Source organism: Pipistrellus hanaki, assembly GCF_964339955.1.
Source record: "Pipistrellus hanaki genome assembly, chromosome: X".
In the NCBI taxonomy this organism is placed as follows: Eukaryota; Metazoa; Chordata; class Mammalia; order Chiroptera; family Vespertilionidae; genus Pipistrellus; species Pipistrellus hanaki.
In genome coordinates this window covers 21,484,021-21,501,016 of record NC_140524.1, presented here as the reverse complement: position 1 = coordinate 21,501,016, position 16,996 = coordinate 21,484,021, and the positions used below count along the sequence as shown (strand labels likewise).

At 41.7% G+C, this 16,996-nt stretch overlaps 1 pseudogene across 1 annotated transcript; it reads left to right on the top strand.

The window, feature by feature from the left end:
• Positions 1 to 2,256: 2,256 nt before the first annotated feature.
• Positions 2,257 to 15,466, top strand: LOC311614777 (rho GTPase-activating protein 1-like; annotated as a pseudogene). The gene is made up of 2 exons: positions 2,257 to 2,314; positions 14,105 to 15,466. The product of its transcript is annotated as a rho GTPase-activating protein 1-like (transcript).
• Positions 15,467 to 16,996: the final 1,530 nt, after the last annotated feature.

The window sequence follows — 16,996 nt, the reverse complement described above, 5'->3', positions numbered from 1 at the left end:
GGATTGTAGACATGGAAGGTGCACCAGCTACCTTATACGAAGGGGGAAATGTAAACTTCTTTTGTACATTTAGTAGTCAATATTCTCAAAATTCTCCTCAGGTCATGTTTACTGGTGAAAATGTCTTTGTACATCCTTATGTTTACAGCAATGGTCATATCTGTTTATTCATTCTAACAAAAGACCAGTCCCTAGTTCTCTCAGTCAGTCAGTTTGTCTTAGTGTTATTCACCTGCTTTCCAGCTTCAAAGAAAAGAGATGACCAGCAGATCATTCTTTTTAAGTTCAAACATGTAACAAGAATAAAAGGAAAACAAAATGGTGGTACTTGTTGGTGCCACTGTTATCCTCCGAGCAGGATAGTCCTACTGAAAAAATGAGCACTTTGATCATTCAGTCTTTGAACTTTAACCTTTGACTGGAAGTGACTCGCAGGCAATGAAGACTACTCCCTTTTACTGAATTATTACTTGTGTGCATTCTGGGCACATGTTGATTGCTGGTTCAGTCCATGAAATTGACATGCTTTTATTAATCATGTAGTATTTGCAAGTGTCAGAAAAATGTAACATGTAATTCCACTTTTTATTTTTTAAAATTTTGGGAAAGTTCCACGTCCTCATGTTTTATGTAATAAGAACAATTTCCTTGGCAGTTTTGAGTTGTTTATTGTTGGCAATGGACATCACAACAGGAAAATTTTCTCCTGCGACTCAATAATTAATTCATGATTGGGCCTATGAAATAAACTTACCAATTGTAATGTTACCAATTAAACTGAGAAATCCAACATTACTTTCAAAGTCATCCCAACTCATTCCTATTTGGATTCTCAGCACTGTTATCCTAAGGTTAACAGCATGAATTAACATGCATCTTTAATGGACTATAATGAAAAATCATTGCACATCTATTGAATTGTTATATTTGCTGTCAAATTGTTTTGACATGGAAGGTTTTCAGGTAACATTAGCAGAAAAGTACAATATGTTATCCCTTTGGTGAAAATAAATTCATTTGTTGTATATAGTTCTTCAATCTCTGAAGTAAAGATATGAATAATATAGGGATATGAATGGTTTAATCAAGGCTTTATTTTGGAAGTAAGAAAAATGACAGTGATGATTAAACTACTGCAGTCCATAATTTGGGCTTGTTATTGTACATTAATGATTTCCCAAGTGGGTTATACTTATTACTTCCTGATAGCTATCAACATGAGCCCTATTGCTGAAATACTATTTCATTTATGTTTGGGGGGGTGGAATACATAAACATATTTTAGTTTGCAATTTTGTTTCTTTTGTTATGTTTTAAATCAAGTTTTAATGTTACAATACCTTAACTGAAAAAAATTTGTCAAGCTTTTTTTCATGTAAATTTTCCTTACTTGTATCACCTTGCCCTTCAATCCTGTACCCTAGAATAAGAAACACATTTTTTACAGAGGCTTAATGTTTAGAAAGAAAGAAAGAAAGAAAGAAAGAAAGAAAGAAAAAGAAAGGCACAACCCTTTTCCAATTTCTAGAAGTAAGCCAGTTCTCAGACCCCAGAACCCATAAAATGAAGGAGAGGCCAGGTTCTCATGAGGAAGGATCATACAACAATATGGCAATTATATCCAGTAGTGATTTCCCCATTCCTTCTCTAAAAGGATCTATGATTATTCACTCAAATAGCTGGGGAAAGGGGGATACACAAAACTTTTGAGGCCTATTGGAACCAATAAGTAAGCAGACACTGATACCCAGGAGCTCAATTATGGCTGCCCTGTAAGAGAGGGATTTATGGGGGTCAGGTAATAATAAATTTTAAAAAAGGAGAATTAACTTATATCTGTTTCACAATAGGTTCAGCAATCATCTCCATGGCTCCCAGATGAATAATTTGAATTAATATATTATCAGTTAGCAGAATCCTTATACCAGTTTCTTGATCTATAGAGTAAGAGTTATTGTAATAGAAAAGGCCCCATGGAAGCCCCTGAAACTCTTTTCCCCCACCAAAAAAAAACCTCCAGTGGTGCCCTAACCAATTTGGCTCAGTGGATAGAGCATCGGCCTGCAGACTGAAAGGTCCCAGGTTCGATTCTGGTCAAGGGCATGTAACTTGGTTGCAGGCACATCCCCAGGTGGGGGGTGTACAGGAAGCAACTGATCGATTAGTGTCAACCTCAAAACATTAAATGATGCAAGACTCATAGTCCCCATTATATACCCATTTAATCAGTCTTGCGCCTGCTCAGTAATAGCCCCAATGACGGTGACTGAGCTGAATGTGGTATCTTTAGCAGAGCAGATTAACATAGCCTCTGGTAGGTGGTAAGTGGTAGTTGGCTACAGATTTGGGCAAATCTATTGTTTTCATATCATCAGAAAGGAAAATAAAAAACAGGTTCCATTCAGAAGTAAAATGTTTCTCAAAAAGTTTACTGAAGTTCCAAAATGATGACAATTAAGTGAAAGCTACATTGACACTCTCCCAGGACCAAACCTGAATTAATTAGAGTTAATGTAGTAAATAGATTGGTCTTAATTTCACTCTTCAATAAAAATGAGGGTGATTTTAGGGTGGAAAATTATTTCAACAGACTGTATAATACACAGTTGTGAATATTAGATTCTAATTCAATTAGTTATTTTCAAAGTTCTATTTTTCATCTATGAATTGAACTGAATATTGAATTTTTCTATTGTTCTTAAATATTTTATTACAACCCTCCAAACTAATGTTTCATTTTTCTCCCATCCTTTGAGTTAGAATTAATGAGAACTAAAACTTTTTCCTTCCACTGGATCATTTGTCATAATTCTTGTTCTAGCTTTTGCCACAATAACATTAAAATTTATAAATTTGTCTCCTCCAGATTACAAGCCCTACTCAAACTGGATGGAATTGGAGAACATCATGCTGAGTGAAATAAGCCAATCAATGAAAGAGAAACACCACATGACCTCACTCATTTGTGGATAACAAATAGCATATAAACTGATGAACCAAAAGATAGATATAGAGACAGTATATCAACAAGTAGACTGTCAAAGACAGTGTCTTATATTAATTTTTTGCTCCCAAAGATGCGCTAGGTCTTATTTTCAGGGGATGTCTTATTTTTCCATGCGCTAGGTCTTATTTTTGGAGGATATCTTATTTTCTGGGAAACACGGTAGTAAGGAATAAGCAACACCCCTTGTCTTTTAGTTTCTTTGCTTCAAGCAGGGACAAACTCTGAGGCCGAATTTACACTTAGCGTTCCTCTATTGTGGTGGTCGCAAACTGTGGCTCATGAGCCACATGCGGCTCTTTGGCCCCTTGAGTGTGGCTCTTCCACAAAGTACCACGGCCTGGGCAAGTAAGCAGCTGCTGAGATAAGGCCTTGTGTACGTGCAGTTAATTTAAGGAAGTGCTCCAAGAAGAACCTGATAAGAGACTGGAGGAAGCAGGACAGGAAAGGGAAGAAACTCAACAATTGTGTAATTTCTGGCAACATCTTGTGAAGGATTGCTTCAGCATGATCGAATAGGGCGGTGGTCGGCAAACTCATTAGTCAATGAAATATGGTAGCAACCATACTTGGGTAAAAACTGCTGTTTGAATTTTAACACTGCTATTCTGGCTTCGGCATTCGCTTACTTGCTTAATCATAGGATAGTTACCTCAGCTTCTAGGTGGAGACCTGGAGGTTAAGGCAATTTTCCTGTGCCTGGGACCAGAACTACAGGAGATTGATTCCTACTGACTCAGTAGCTTCAGGGGTAGAAACTGTAGATAACCTTTAGAGATTAACCACTGAGCTCTGCTTCTATATTATTGGCTATTGCAAGATAGGGCCACATTCCAAGGCAGGATGTGGCTGAGAGTGACCCTGCGGGTTGTTCCCAGTCTTTAGAATTTAGTATAAAGGAAAATTCCTGTGATTTGGACCTTTAAAAAGACTGCTTACACCTCGAGCAGTGCGGTCCTGTGGATTCCACCTATGTGTGTGGTGCTCTCGCGACCGTCCTGGCCAGTTTTTCAATAAATCCTTGCCTGCTTTTTTAAATCAATCATCAGCCTCCGGTGGTCTTATTTTGAAGCTAGGGTTTGACCCCACAACAGTCAACAGAGCCAAATATCAACAGTACAATTGAAATTTCTTTTGAGAGCCAAAATTTTAAACTTAAACTTTTTCTAATGTCACTTCTTCAAAATAGACTTGCACAGGCTGTAGTATTTTGTGGAAGAGCCACACTCAAGGGGCCAAAGAGCCGCGTGTGGCTCATGAGCCACAGTTTTCCGACCACCGCAACAGGGGAACACTAAGTGTAAATTTGGCCTCAGAGTTTGTCCCTGCTTGAAGCAAAGGAACTAAATTTTCACACCTTCATTGGGTCCATGGCTTGCAAGTGGGGAGGAATGGGGTTGTGTAAGGGTGGCTGTAAACTTGTACACATTGCCATCTCTCTACATGTGCAAGAAAGCAGCTCCATTAACCCCTAAACAGGCTTCCAATATAATTAAAGAGACAGGTGCATACATTGAGAAGCAAACATACAGAAATTCCAGGGGAACTGGCCCTCAGGAATTGTTAAAGGGATCAGAAGTATATAGAAAAACACACTCCTGTTCTCCCTTATACACTCACTACTCTCAATACTGGTTACTAAATATGTGAAGGGTTTTTCCCAGACCAAGCAATTCTGCAGTACCATCGAGGTGTCCTATAATTTAACTCAATTCTGACACTCTAAAGATAGTGTTAGATACAACAGGTTAAGATGATATAGTAAAGGTGGAAATTTATTGAAGAACAAATACAGACTCCCAACGTGGGGAGGAGGAAAGCGTCCCACTGAGTCCCTTTTTCCACAGTTTATAAAGGCTGCAGTTTTTTTCTGCCTCAATATCCCCTCTAATTTAAGGTGACCAGACGTCCTGCTTTTGGAGGGACAGTCCCGATTTTTACCAATTTGTCCCGCGTCCTGGGCGTTTTTAAAAAATCCAGATTTTTGGACAAATTGTTAAAAATCAGGAATGTCCCGCCAAAAGTAGGACGTCTGGTCACATTACTCTAACTGGTGACTATTCCCCTTTGATTTGGTCACTATACTAACTCCTGAGCTCAAAGGTTAAACCTCAGGCGGGACTTGTAAGGCCCTCCTCCCTCATTGTTCTCCTATTCCCTTTGGGCTTTCTTCCTCCTTCCTTATTTTGTAAATATAGACCTTTTGCTATTCCTAGTTCCCTTATCTTATAGAAATGTAACTGCTGCCTCTCCCAACTTCCCAATCTTATGGAAATATATCCATTTGCAGCTTTGCAGCCCATGCTTTTTCCATGGACCCCCTTAATTAAAAAAAAACAACCCTAAAAATACTTATTTCAAAGGCTTAGTCCTGTGCTCTCAGGAGGCCATGCTCCCAGGAGGAGAGCTTGCTCAGTCCTCCATCCTAAGGGTTTTAAGGATAGAGAATTCAGAGGAGATCCAAATGAAGATCTTAATAGAATAGTCAGTAGTTTTCCAGGTGTGTCCATTCAGGGTTGTGGTCTCCAATGACTGATTGGCCGGCATCAGGGCAGGGGGTCATTATTTCATGCAGCTGGTCCTGATGGCAGGCAGCGTGGATAGTTTTGTTGCTTATCTGGGCCTAGAGCCGAAATATAACTGAGGCCTAGTTGTTATTTCCAGGGAGGAAAGGTCAGGTGGTGCAAACCTTAAGACCAGCAATATGCAAGGGGAGAAAAAGTCACCCTAGGGGCAAGGCCCCACTCTACAATTGATTGTCCATTGCTAGGTGTTATGCTCAGGTTTCGTGATCCCCAAAGACCACCAGGGAGCTGAGTCCAATGTAAAAGCAAAAGAGTTTTTATTTCGAGCTAGCCCCAGCTCACCCCCTACATACCGACGCAGCAGCAAGGTGGAGAAAGAGAGCAGGTCTCTCTAGAACATAGGATTTATAGGGGTGGTGAGGTCACTGCTTTGGCTGACCCCGATTGGTTGGGTGAGGGCTAGGGTCCAGTTACATAGTGACATAGTTATACAAAATGGAGGACACAGTGCAAATTGGAGTCAGGAGTTAACCCTGTCCTGCCCTCTCACTAGGCACTTGGGACTTTCTATGCTGATGACCTTCTATACCTGGCCCATCCTCCTTACTTTGCTCATGTCTGTCTAACTGCCTACAACAGTCCCACAGACTGTCCCCATTTAAGACATTAATCACAAGTCCAGGTTGTCAACTGTTTTTCTGACCAACCAACTATAAATCAGAGGTCCCCAGGACTCTCTACTCAGGTTTATTATTTGCTCGTGTGGCTCACAGAACCCAGGTAAAGAGTTTACTTAATAGACTACTCATTTTTTTAAAAAAGGATACAATTCAGGAACATCTATATAAAAGAGATGCATTGAGCAAGGTATGTAGGAAGGAATGAAGAGCTCCCATGCCCTCTCCAGGCACACCACTCTCCCCACATCTCCATGTGTTCACCAACTAGGAAGTTCTTTGAATGCACACTTTTGGGTTTTTATGAAGGCTTCAATATTACTTAGGCATGATTGATTAAATCATTGACCATTGGTAATTAATTCAACCTCTATTCTCTCTCCCATCCCTGCAGGTTGGAGGGTAGGGTTGAAACTTCGACTCCTCTAATCACTGCCCTGACAACTGGTCCCACCCTTAGGCAGCTTTCATGAAGTCACTGCATTAGCCCAAACTCAGGTGTGGTTTAAAGGGGCTTGTTATGAATAACAAAATACATCTCAATCTCTCTTAACTCATATATATATATAGTCTTCCTCACTATTCTGGCACAGAGCTCCTTAAACTTGGAATTTCTTGAGTTAAGAGAGATTGAGATGTATATATACATATATATATTCGTTTGTTCAAAATCTTAAATCTTCAAAAGTTCTTCACCGATTGCTTTGAAATTTGACACAACATTGCATTTGAATACATGCATGTTTGTATATACCTACTGTTATTTAGATGTCACACCTGTGGCAGGTAAAAACATGCTTTTTTTTGAAAAACAGCACATCTGTTGGACGTAAAAGCAACACATGCTATACTAAATATTTTACGATTCCATTTCAATGTTTCTGATTTACAATCCATTTATGATGTCCAAATTTCCAATTTTACGATTCCATCTCAATGTTGAGAATGATAGAAGATTTGTGCTTAGAAATCGCGAACAAAGTTCTCCGTCAATTGGGAATGCCATCACCGAATCGATCTGCTGCTGCTTTGTTTGATGTAGAAATGCATCGTGAACAAAATTACAACACGGGTGATCTTTGTCGTGTGTGCAAATATTCCTAAGCTAACGCTTGAGCAAAAAGGCATTTACGATCAAATAATGCAAACTGTCAATTATGGGGTTGGAGAAATCTTAGATGCACCAGGAGGAACTGGTAACACATTCCTAATTATATTGATTCTGGCAGCAATTCGATTCCAAAATGATATAGCCTTAGCTGAGACATTGCTATCAGGTGAAAGAACTGCTCATTTCGCTTTGAAATTGCCATTGAACATGCAATTCATTGAAACTCCCACGTGCAATATTTCCAAAGCATCCGGCATGGCAAAAGCATTGCAGAAATGCAAACTTATTGTTTGGGATGAATGCACAATGGAGCACAAAAAAATCGCTCGAGGCTCTTGATCGATCATTGCAAGATTTGCATGGAAACATCAGACCATTTAGGAACGCATTAATATTGCTTGCAGGAGATTTCAGGCAAACATTACCTGTAATTCCTTGATCGACACCAGCGGACGAAATAAATGCTTGCTTAAAATACTCTACTTTGTGGCAACATGTAAAGATGTTAAAATTAACTACAAATATGTGTGTCCAGTTGCAAAACGATTGATCAGCTGAAATATTCTCACATCAGTTGCTGGAAATTGGGAACGGAAAGGTGCCGGTTGATCTGACCTTAGGAGGAATTTCATTGCCTCATAACTTCTGCAATTTAGTGACATCAAAAGAAGAACTGGTTGAAAAACTATTTCCCAATATTCAAACCAATTATAAGAATCACGATTGGCTGAGTGAACGAGCTATTCTTGCAGCCAAGAACAAAGACATCTACGAACTTAACAATCACATGGACAATTATATGTTGCGTGTTCTAGAGTCGGCAAACCAGACAATCTCTATATCTGCACAAACAATGGAACAACAAAAAATATTGTATAACCAAAAGCATTGTGAAATTAAACATATTAGAAAAATGCGCTTTCTCTTTTCTTTCTTTTTCACTTAACCAGACTGAGCCACAGCAACGAGTGGCCGGGTACAGCTAATATATATATATATTTTTTTAAATATATTTTTATTGATTTCAGAGAGGAAGGGAGAGGGAGAAAAATATAGAAATATAAATTATGAGAATCAGCCGAAACCGGTTTGGCTCAGTGGTAGAGCGTCGGTCTGCGGACTGAAAGGTCCCAGGTTCGATTCCGGTCAAGGGCATGTACGTTGGTTGCGGGCACATCCCCGGTGGGAGGTGTGCAAGAGGCAGCTGGTCGATGTTTCTCTCTCATCGACGTTTCTAGCTCTCTATCTCTCTCCCTTCCTCTCTGTAAAAAATCAATAAAATATATTTTTAAAAAATTTTGAGAATCATCGATCAGCTGCCACCTACACGCCCCCTACTGGGGATTGAGCCTACAATCCGGGCAGGCATATGCTCTGAATGGAATCAAACTGTGGCCTCCTGGTTCATAGGTCGACACTCAACCATTGAACACTAGCTGGGCCAAATATATATTTCTTATTATGGCCAAATATCCCATCTGAGCAGAACAACAGCCACTACACACCCCTGACATTTAGCAGTTGGGTTTGGCTCAGTGGATAGAGCATCGGCCTGCGGACTGAAAGGTCCCAGGTTCAATTCCGGTCAAGGGCATGTACCTTGGTTGCGGGCACATCCCCAGTCGGTGGTGTGCAAGAGGCAACTGATCAATGTTTCTCTCTATCTTTCTCTCTTCCTCTCTGTAAGAAATCAATAAAATATATTTAAATATATATAGCTCGTATATTTATATATACCTTTATTATGCAGATTTTAAATCATACAATTCCCCCGTTTCAAGTGTACAATTCAACAATTTTTAGTAAATTTTCCAAGTTGTGTAACTATTACCATAAGTACATTTTAGAGCATTTTCATCACCCCAATAAAATCTTATTTATAGTTAGTCCCTGTTCCCATTCTGAAGCTCATGCACCCACATTCTGTCTCTAAGGATTTGCCTATTCTGGACATTTCATATAAATGGAATCATACAACTTATGTATCAATATAGGTAGATATAATCTGTGACCTTTTGTGCCTGGTTTCTTTGTGCTTTAGTATAATGTTTTCGAGTTTCATTCACATTGTAGATATATCAGTACTTCATTTTTATGGCTGATTATTATCCCATTGTATGGACATACCATTTTGATTATCAATTTCATCAGATAATGAGCATTTAGTTTGTTTTTACTTTTTGTTATAATGAAAAATTCTGCTAGAAAAATTCTTGTAATAGTCTTTGTGTGGGCATATGTTTTCAACCCTCTTGAGAAAGCTAAAGGCTAATTCTTCCCAACATTTAGAGCCTTCCCAGAGAAGCAGTACCAACCTGTGTTATCAACCTTATGCATACCCTGTTTCCCAGAAAATAAGACAGTGTCTTATATTAATTTTTGCTCCCAAAGATGCGCTAGGTCTTATTTTCAGGGGATGTCTTATCTTTCCATGCACTAGGTCTTATTTTCGGAGGATGTCTTATTTTCGGGGAAACATGGGTAGTAAACTCTATTTTGTAAAACTGCTGTTTGAAATTCTCTGCTATTTAGGTGGTCTCTTATTCTGTGAGTCAACTCTGCTATTTTTAGATGGTCTCTTGTTCCATAAATTAACTTTGCTTTTAGCTTCTGTTTCTACCCACTTTCATACCAGGTGCCTGTTATCTACTAAGTTGTACTGCGCTCCAGATTACAAGCTGCCTGCAAAATATCTACACAGAGCTCTTTGTAAGGCCTGCAAAAGGTCTGGGGGGAAAAACCATATTTGGAGGACAAAGAGACCAATTCTATATAATAAAGAGGTAATATGCAAATTGCTGTCACACCCTCACAAGATGGCTGCCTATGACCATAATAAGGGAGTTAGTGAGGGATGACCAAACCACTGAACAAGCAGGCTGGGTGGGTTGACCATGCTGGCAGGGGGGGCTATAAAGGGTGACCAGGCCAGCAGGAGAGTCAGTTGGGGGTGACCAGGCCAGCAGAGGGGGCAGTAAGGGGTGATCAGGCTGGCACACAGAGGCAGTGAAGGCGATCAGGCAGACAGGCAGGCAGGTGAGCGATTAGGAGCCAGTGGTCCTGGATTGTGAGAGGGATGTCTGGCTGCGAATCCTAAGGATCAGGCCCAAACCAGCAGTTGGACATCCCCCGAGGGGTCCTGGATTGGAAAGGGTGCAGGCTGGGCTGAGGGGGACCCCCCCCCTCCCCTTTGTGCAGAAATTTTGCGCACCGAGCTTCTAGTAGAATATAAAGAAAAGCTCCCACCATATTGCTTTGCTCAGATTTTCTTGAAGGTGACTACACTGAGACCGCTGGCATAATAAAGCTACCCATTTCTCTAAGCATTGCTTGGTTTTACTCCAGTCTTTTGTAACACTCTTGGGTAATCACCTTGGAGAGTAATTTCTGGGTCATATGGTAAACATATTTAACATTTTAAGAAACTGCAAAACTGTTTGTTTTTTGTTGTTGTTTTTGTTTTTTTTTAAATATATTTTATTGATTTTGTACAGAGAGGAAGAGAGAGAGATAGTTAGAAACATCGATGAGAGAGAGTCATCGATCAGCTGCCTCTTGCACACCCCCTACTGGGGATATGCCCGCAACCAAGGTACATGCCCTTGACCGGAATCGAACCCGGGACCCTTCAGTCCCCAAGCCGACGCTCTATCCATTGAGCCAAACCGGTGGCTGTTTTTTTTTTTTTTTTTTCTAATTGAATTTACTGGGGTGACACTGGTTAACAAAATCATATAGATTTCAGGTGCACAATTCTACAACATGTCATCTGTACACTGTATTGTGTGTTCACCATCCCAAGTCAAGTCTCCATCCATCACTATTTATCTCCCCTCTACCCACCTCCACCACACCCCACCCCTGCAATCACACTATTTCACATGTCCACACGTTTTTTCTCTTTTTTGCTCAATCCCTCCATACCCTACCCAGCCGTACCCCACAACTATCAGCCTGCTCTCTATCTATGAGCCTATCTATTTTCCTTGTTAGTTCATTTTGCTTATAAGTGACTGCACCATATACATTCCCACCAGCAATTTATGAGGTTTTCCAATTCTCTGCATCTTTGCCAAAATTGTTCTTTTCTACCTTTTTAAAAATTTAATCATTCTAGTGGGTATGCAGTGGTATATCATTGTGGTTTTAATTTGTCTTTCTATAGTAACTAATGATATTAATCATATTTATATTTTTCCATTGATTTTTTAGAGAGGGTGGGAGGGAAAGACAGACAGAGAGAAACATCAATGTGTGAGAGATATTAATTACTTCCCATACTCACCCCAACCAGGGTTTGGGATCAAATCTGCAACTGAGGTATGTGCCCTTGACTGATAATTGAAACTATGAACCTCTGGTGCATGGGCTGACACTCTAACCACTGAGCACACTGACCAGGGATGACTTTTCTCTTTTTATCTTTGTCAATCTTGCTAAATGTTTATCAATTTCTTATTTTTTAGAACTACTTTTTATTTCATTGAATTCTCCATTGTTTTCATGTTTTCAATTTCAGCGTTTTCTGTTCTTATTTTTGTTATTTCCTTCCTTCTGCTTTCTTTGGTTTCACTTTGCTTTTAATTTTCTAATTGTTTGAAGAAGAGAACTTAGATTATTGATTTGAGACCTTTCCTCTTTAACAATGTAAACAGCATTTGTTGTTATAAATTTCTATTTCATGAGATTGTAAGATATTGTAGCTACTTTGGAAAACAATTTCTGTATTAATTTAAAATGGTAAATGATGTTACCATATGACCCAGCAGTTTCACCCTGAGATATACTCAGAAGAATTGCAAACATATGTTCACACAAAAACCTGCACAGGAATGTTCATAAGCAGAATTATTCATGATAATCAAAACGTATAACTTCTCAAATGCCCATCAGTTGTTGAATGGATAAATAAAATGTATTTTATCTTGCCCTAGCCAGTTTTGCTCAGTAGATAGAGCATTGGCCCTGGCACTAAAGGTCCCGGGTTTTATTCCAGTAAAGGGCATGTGCCTGGGTTGCAGGTTCAATCCCTGGCCCTGGTTGGGGCAGGCATAGGAGACATCCATTGTGTCACTCTCACATTGATGTTTCTCTCTCTCTTCCCCTCCTTTATATTCTCTCTAAAAATCAGTGGGAAAATACCCTCAGGTGAGGATCAACAAAAACATTTTTTTAAATGTGTTATATCACCCTGGCTGGTTTGGCTCAGTGGGTAGAGTATTGGCCCATGGATGAAAGGGTTTGATTCTGATCACTGGCATGTACTTCGGTTGCAGGCTTCTTCCCTGGCCCCAGACAGGGATTAGGCAACCAATCAATGTGTCTCTCTCACATCAGTGTTTCTCTCCACCTCTCCCCTTCCATTCCACACTCTCTAAAAATAAATGGAAAAAAATATCCTTAGATGAGGATTGACACACAAAAAATAAATAAGTAGTAGAAGAATATCATGTAAGGGAAAATATCCTATAAGTAAATTACATCTAGAAAATTTTTACTTTAGAAAATTAACTTTCATTTGTAATGCTAATAGCAAGACACCCATTAAAAACACACATGGTATCAAAACAAGCCAAAGGAAAATCATTTTGGGCAAAAAATGAAAAAGGATCCCAAGTCAAATGTATAGAAAATATTCCTTTATTAACTTTTGGTTGAGAATATGTTTGTATATTTTCAGAAAAGAACCCTGAGACCATGTGGATTCCTGCATCAGAGAGGAATTGACAGGACTGCTTCAGCCATGAAGACAGAAGAGAAACAGTCCAGAGATGGAAGATCTGACGATGCTTGCCATACTAGCAGTCAGCAGCTGTGCATCACTGCAGGTTGCCCAGGACCAAACCAGAGAGGGTCGGACCTGCATTACCACTATCTGTCCACCATCCAGAACTGAAATATCATTGCTGACATGTACACATAAGGAACTGTTTGACATTGAAATTGGGACTCAAAAGAACTGTTGGCCCAGAAAGAAACTCACTACAGACTGATTCATTTGCCTCTCAGCATAACCATTATTGCTTGTCTCATTTTCAGTTCTTATAAGTGTATTTCTAGTATCACATGATCTCACTCATCTAGGGTAAATAATGAACAACATAAACTGATGAACAAAAACAGACCTGGAAACAGGGAAAATCGATCAGACTGTCAGACCTCAGAGGTAGAGGAGGGTGGGAGTAAGGGGGAGAGGTCAACCAAAGGACTTGTGTGCATACATTTAAACCTAACCAGTGGTCACAGACAACAGGGGGGTGGAAGCATGTGTGGGGAGGGGTTTGGGATGGGAATGGTGGGGGAGGGATGAGGACAAACATGTGATACCTTAATCAACAAATAAATTTTAAAAATAAATAAATAAGTAAAAACTAAAAAAAACAAACACACACACACACACAAAATGTTTTACCATACAATGGAATAATTGATTTTTAAAAAAAGGAATGCAATACTGATAAATGCTGCAACATGGATGAGCCTTGTTAACCTTATATTAAGTGAAAGAAGCTGAAACCGGTTTGGCTCAATGGATAGAGCGTCGGCTTGAGGACTGAAAGGTCCCGGGTTCGATTCCTGTCAAGGGCATGTACCTTGGTTGCGGGCATATCCCCAGTAGGGGGTGTGCAAGAGGCAGCTGATTGATGACTCTCTCTCGTCGATGTTTCTAACTCTATCTCTCTCCCTTCCTCTCTGTACAAAATCAATAAGATATATTTTTTTTAAAAAGTGAAAGACAATCACAAAAGGCTATACAGTATATTTTATGATTCTATTTACTTGCAAGAAAAGAATAGGCAGAAAAGGAGCAGAGCCCGACCGTGGTTTCTCTTCAGGTTCTATGGGCTGAGACTATTGGGGACAGGCCCACTTTCGGAGCTGCAGGATGACCTGACCTTAGATGACACCAGCCAGGCTCTGAACCAGCTGAAGCTAGTTTCCATTGATGAGAAGAATTGGTCCTCAGATGAAATGCCCGACTTTCCCAAGTCAGATGACTCCAAAAGCAGCTGCCTAGAACCTGTTACACACCTGAAGTGGGATGTTACTATAACATCGCCAGGCACCAGATTGCGGAGGTGGTAGGAGATGACAAGTATGGGCAAAAGATCATTGTGTTTAGTGCCTGATGAATGCCTCAGAGCCACCAGCTGGACTACAGTAAGCTCTTGGGATAGCTGAAACACACCTTGGCCTAGTACATAGGAAGTGATTACACACTGCTTACCTGCACCATGGCCTGACCAGCAACAAGAAGCCCTCCTTCAGCTGGCTCTGGGATGCCTACCGGGAGTTTGACCGAAAATACAAGAAGAACATCAAGGCCCTGTACATTGTGCACCCTACCATGTTCATCAAGACCCTGCTCGTCCTCTTTAAGCCTCTCATTAGCTTCAAGTTTGGGTAGATTTTCTATGTGAATTACCTGAGTGAGTTAAGCAAGCATGTGAAGCTGGAGCAACTAGGGATCCCTCAGCAAGTGCTCAAGTATGATGACTTTCTGAAGTCCACACAGAAGAGACCTGCAACAGCCCCCAAGCCCATGCCACCATGGCCCCCTCTGCCCAACCAGCAGTTTGGGGTCTCACTGAAGCACCTCCAGAAGAAGAACTCAGAGCAGGAGCCCATTCCTCTCATGCTCCAGGAGACCACTGCCCACCTGCAGGCTCATGCTCTCACCACTGAAGGGATTTTCCGGAGGTCTGCCAACATCTAAGTTGTATAAGAGGTGCAGCAGAAATACAACATGGGGCTGCCTGTGGACTTCGACCAGTACAACAACTAAAACTTGCCAACAGTCATCCTCAAGACCTTTCTCTGGGAGCTTCCTGAACCCCTGCTCACCTTTGACCTCTACCCCCTTAACATTGATGAGAGCCAGAGAGTGGAGGTGAGGCTGCAGGTCCTTCTGATGCTGCCCAAGGAGAACTACCAGGTGATTTGTTTCCTCACCGCCTTCCTGGTGCAGGTTTCTGCCCAGTGTGACCAAAACAAAATGACCAACACTAACCCAGCTGTTGTCTTTGGTCCTAACCAGCTGTAGGCCAAGGATGCTGCCATCACTCTCAAGGCCATTAATCTCATTAATAACTTTACCAAGTTCCTCCTGGGCCATCAAAGGGTGTTGTTCCCTACACCTGACTTCTAGGGGCTCTGAGTCCAGTCCCTGCCCACCAGTCCCCTTCTCTGATAGCCCTTCCTCCACAAGTACTAGTTTGGACTCTTCCTCCTGGCATCAACCTTATAGGAGCCCAGGGCTCCTGCCCAGAAGGGGTCATGAAGCCTGAGAAGATAGAAGCTGGAGCCAGCCAACTGGGCAGCTCCTCCTCCCCTTATTTCCAGTCCACCTTGTCAACCCTGGAGTCCTCGCTATTACAATGAGACATTTTTCTTCACCTTATACTTCTCCTACCTCCTTGGGTCCCTGGTTCCTGCAGGGCTGTGCAGAGCTGACCTTGGCTCTTCCAGTGGGAGGACTGGCCCTAGAATCCCTTTTCTGCTTTCTCCTTCCTCTTTCCCTGACAACTGCAGATGCCAAAATCACTGTTGGCTGGGATGGTTAACTGGGCTGGTCCGCCCCCTCCTGATTGCCCAGGAAATGAAAGGAGAGCTGGCTTAGGCAGGCCTTGCTGAGGCTCCTTTCTGTCTGGGTGAAGGCCTGGGTGAAAGCCCCCTGCTCCTCTCCTCCCTTCAGCACGGGTACTCAGCAAATGAGGAATTCAACCTGGAGTCTTCTTCCTGTTTCTGCCTTCTCTTCCACACATCCTGGTCAGCTTTTCCCAAGTGACACTGCCCCCAGAATATTCTAAGCCCCTGCTTCTGCCTGAACAAAGCGTGGATGACGTGGCTGATTTCTAAAATCCATTTGAGATAGTCAACGCCCCCACCCTGAGAGATCCCTGGTGCCTAAGCAGGGGAGCAGGCTCAGCCTCTATGACTTGTCTAAGGACAGACTCTAAGCCAAAGGCTCTTTCAGTCCTGTCTGTTGTGGAGTCACACTGGTCCCTGCTCTGGCCAGAGGTTACTCAGTACCTCAGAATCTGTGGTGGCTCCTTTCTCCTGCTGGGGACTTCTGGAGGGCATGGGCAGAGATTGTGCTAGTTAGGTCTAGCAACCTTCCCCAAGGAGTAGGGGTCCCAAGACCTTGTTGTTTTTCAGACAACCTGGACCCTGTATTCCAACTGTATCCTTTAGAATTATACTCCTTTCTGGTGAACCCTGAGAATGTCTCCCCACCCACCCACTCCCACCCCCATGCCTTCCTGTAGCCTTGATTTATGGCAGCAGGGAAATCCCTACACAGTGATCCTGTCCCCATAGTCTTGGCCAGAGCCTAGAGCCTGTACCATGGGAGGGGGGGGGGTCCTCACTGACCAGCCCAACTCTTTTTGGGCACTCTCCTGGGGGCACTGGTATGTCAAGACTCTTAGTACCTGGCTGGCTGCTGGTTCTGTCAGAACCTGTTTCTCTAGCCTGGGTACAGGCCTCTGCTTTCTGCCCTCCTTTGTGTATCAGGTGTTCACAGTCCTGTTTACTGGGAACCTATGGATCTATTTGGTCTTTCCCTTCCCCTGCCCTACAGTGTGGGCTGGGAGGAGGGCTTGTACTGTGAACCAAGTGTTCACATTCATGCTTCATGAATTCCTTGGCATCAATCATGTATTTCACCTCTGCATTT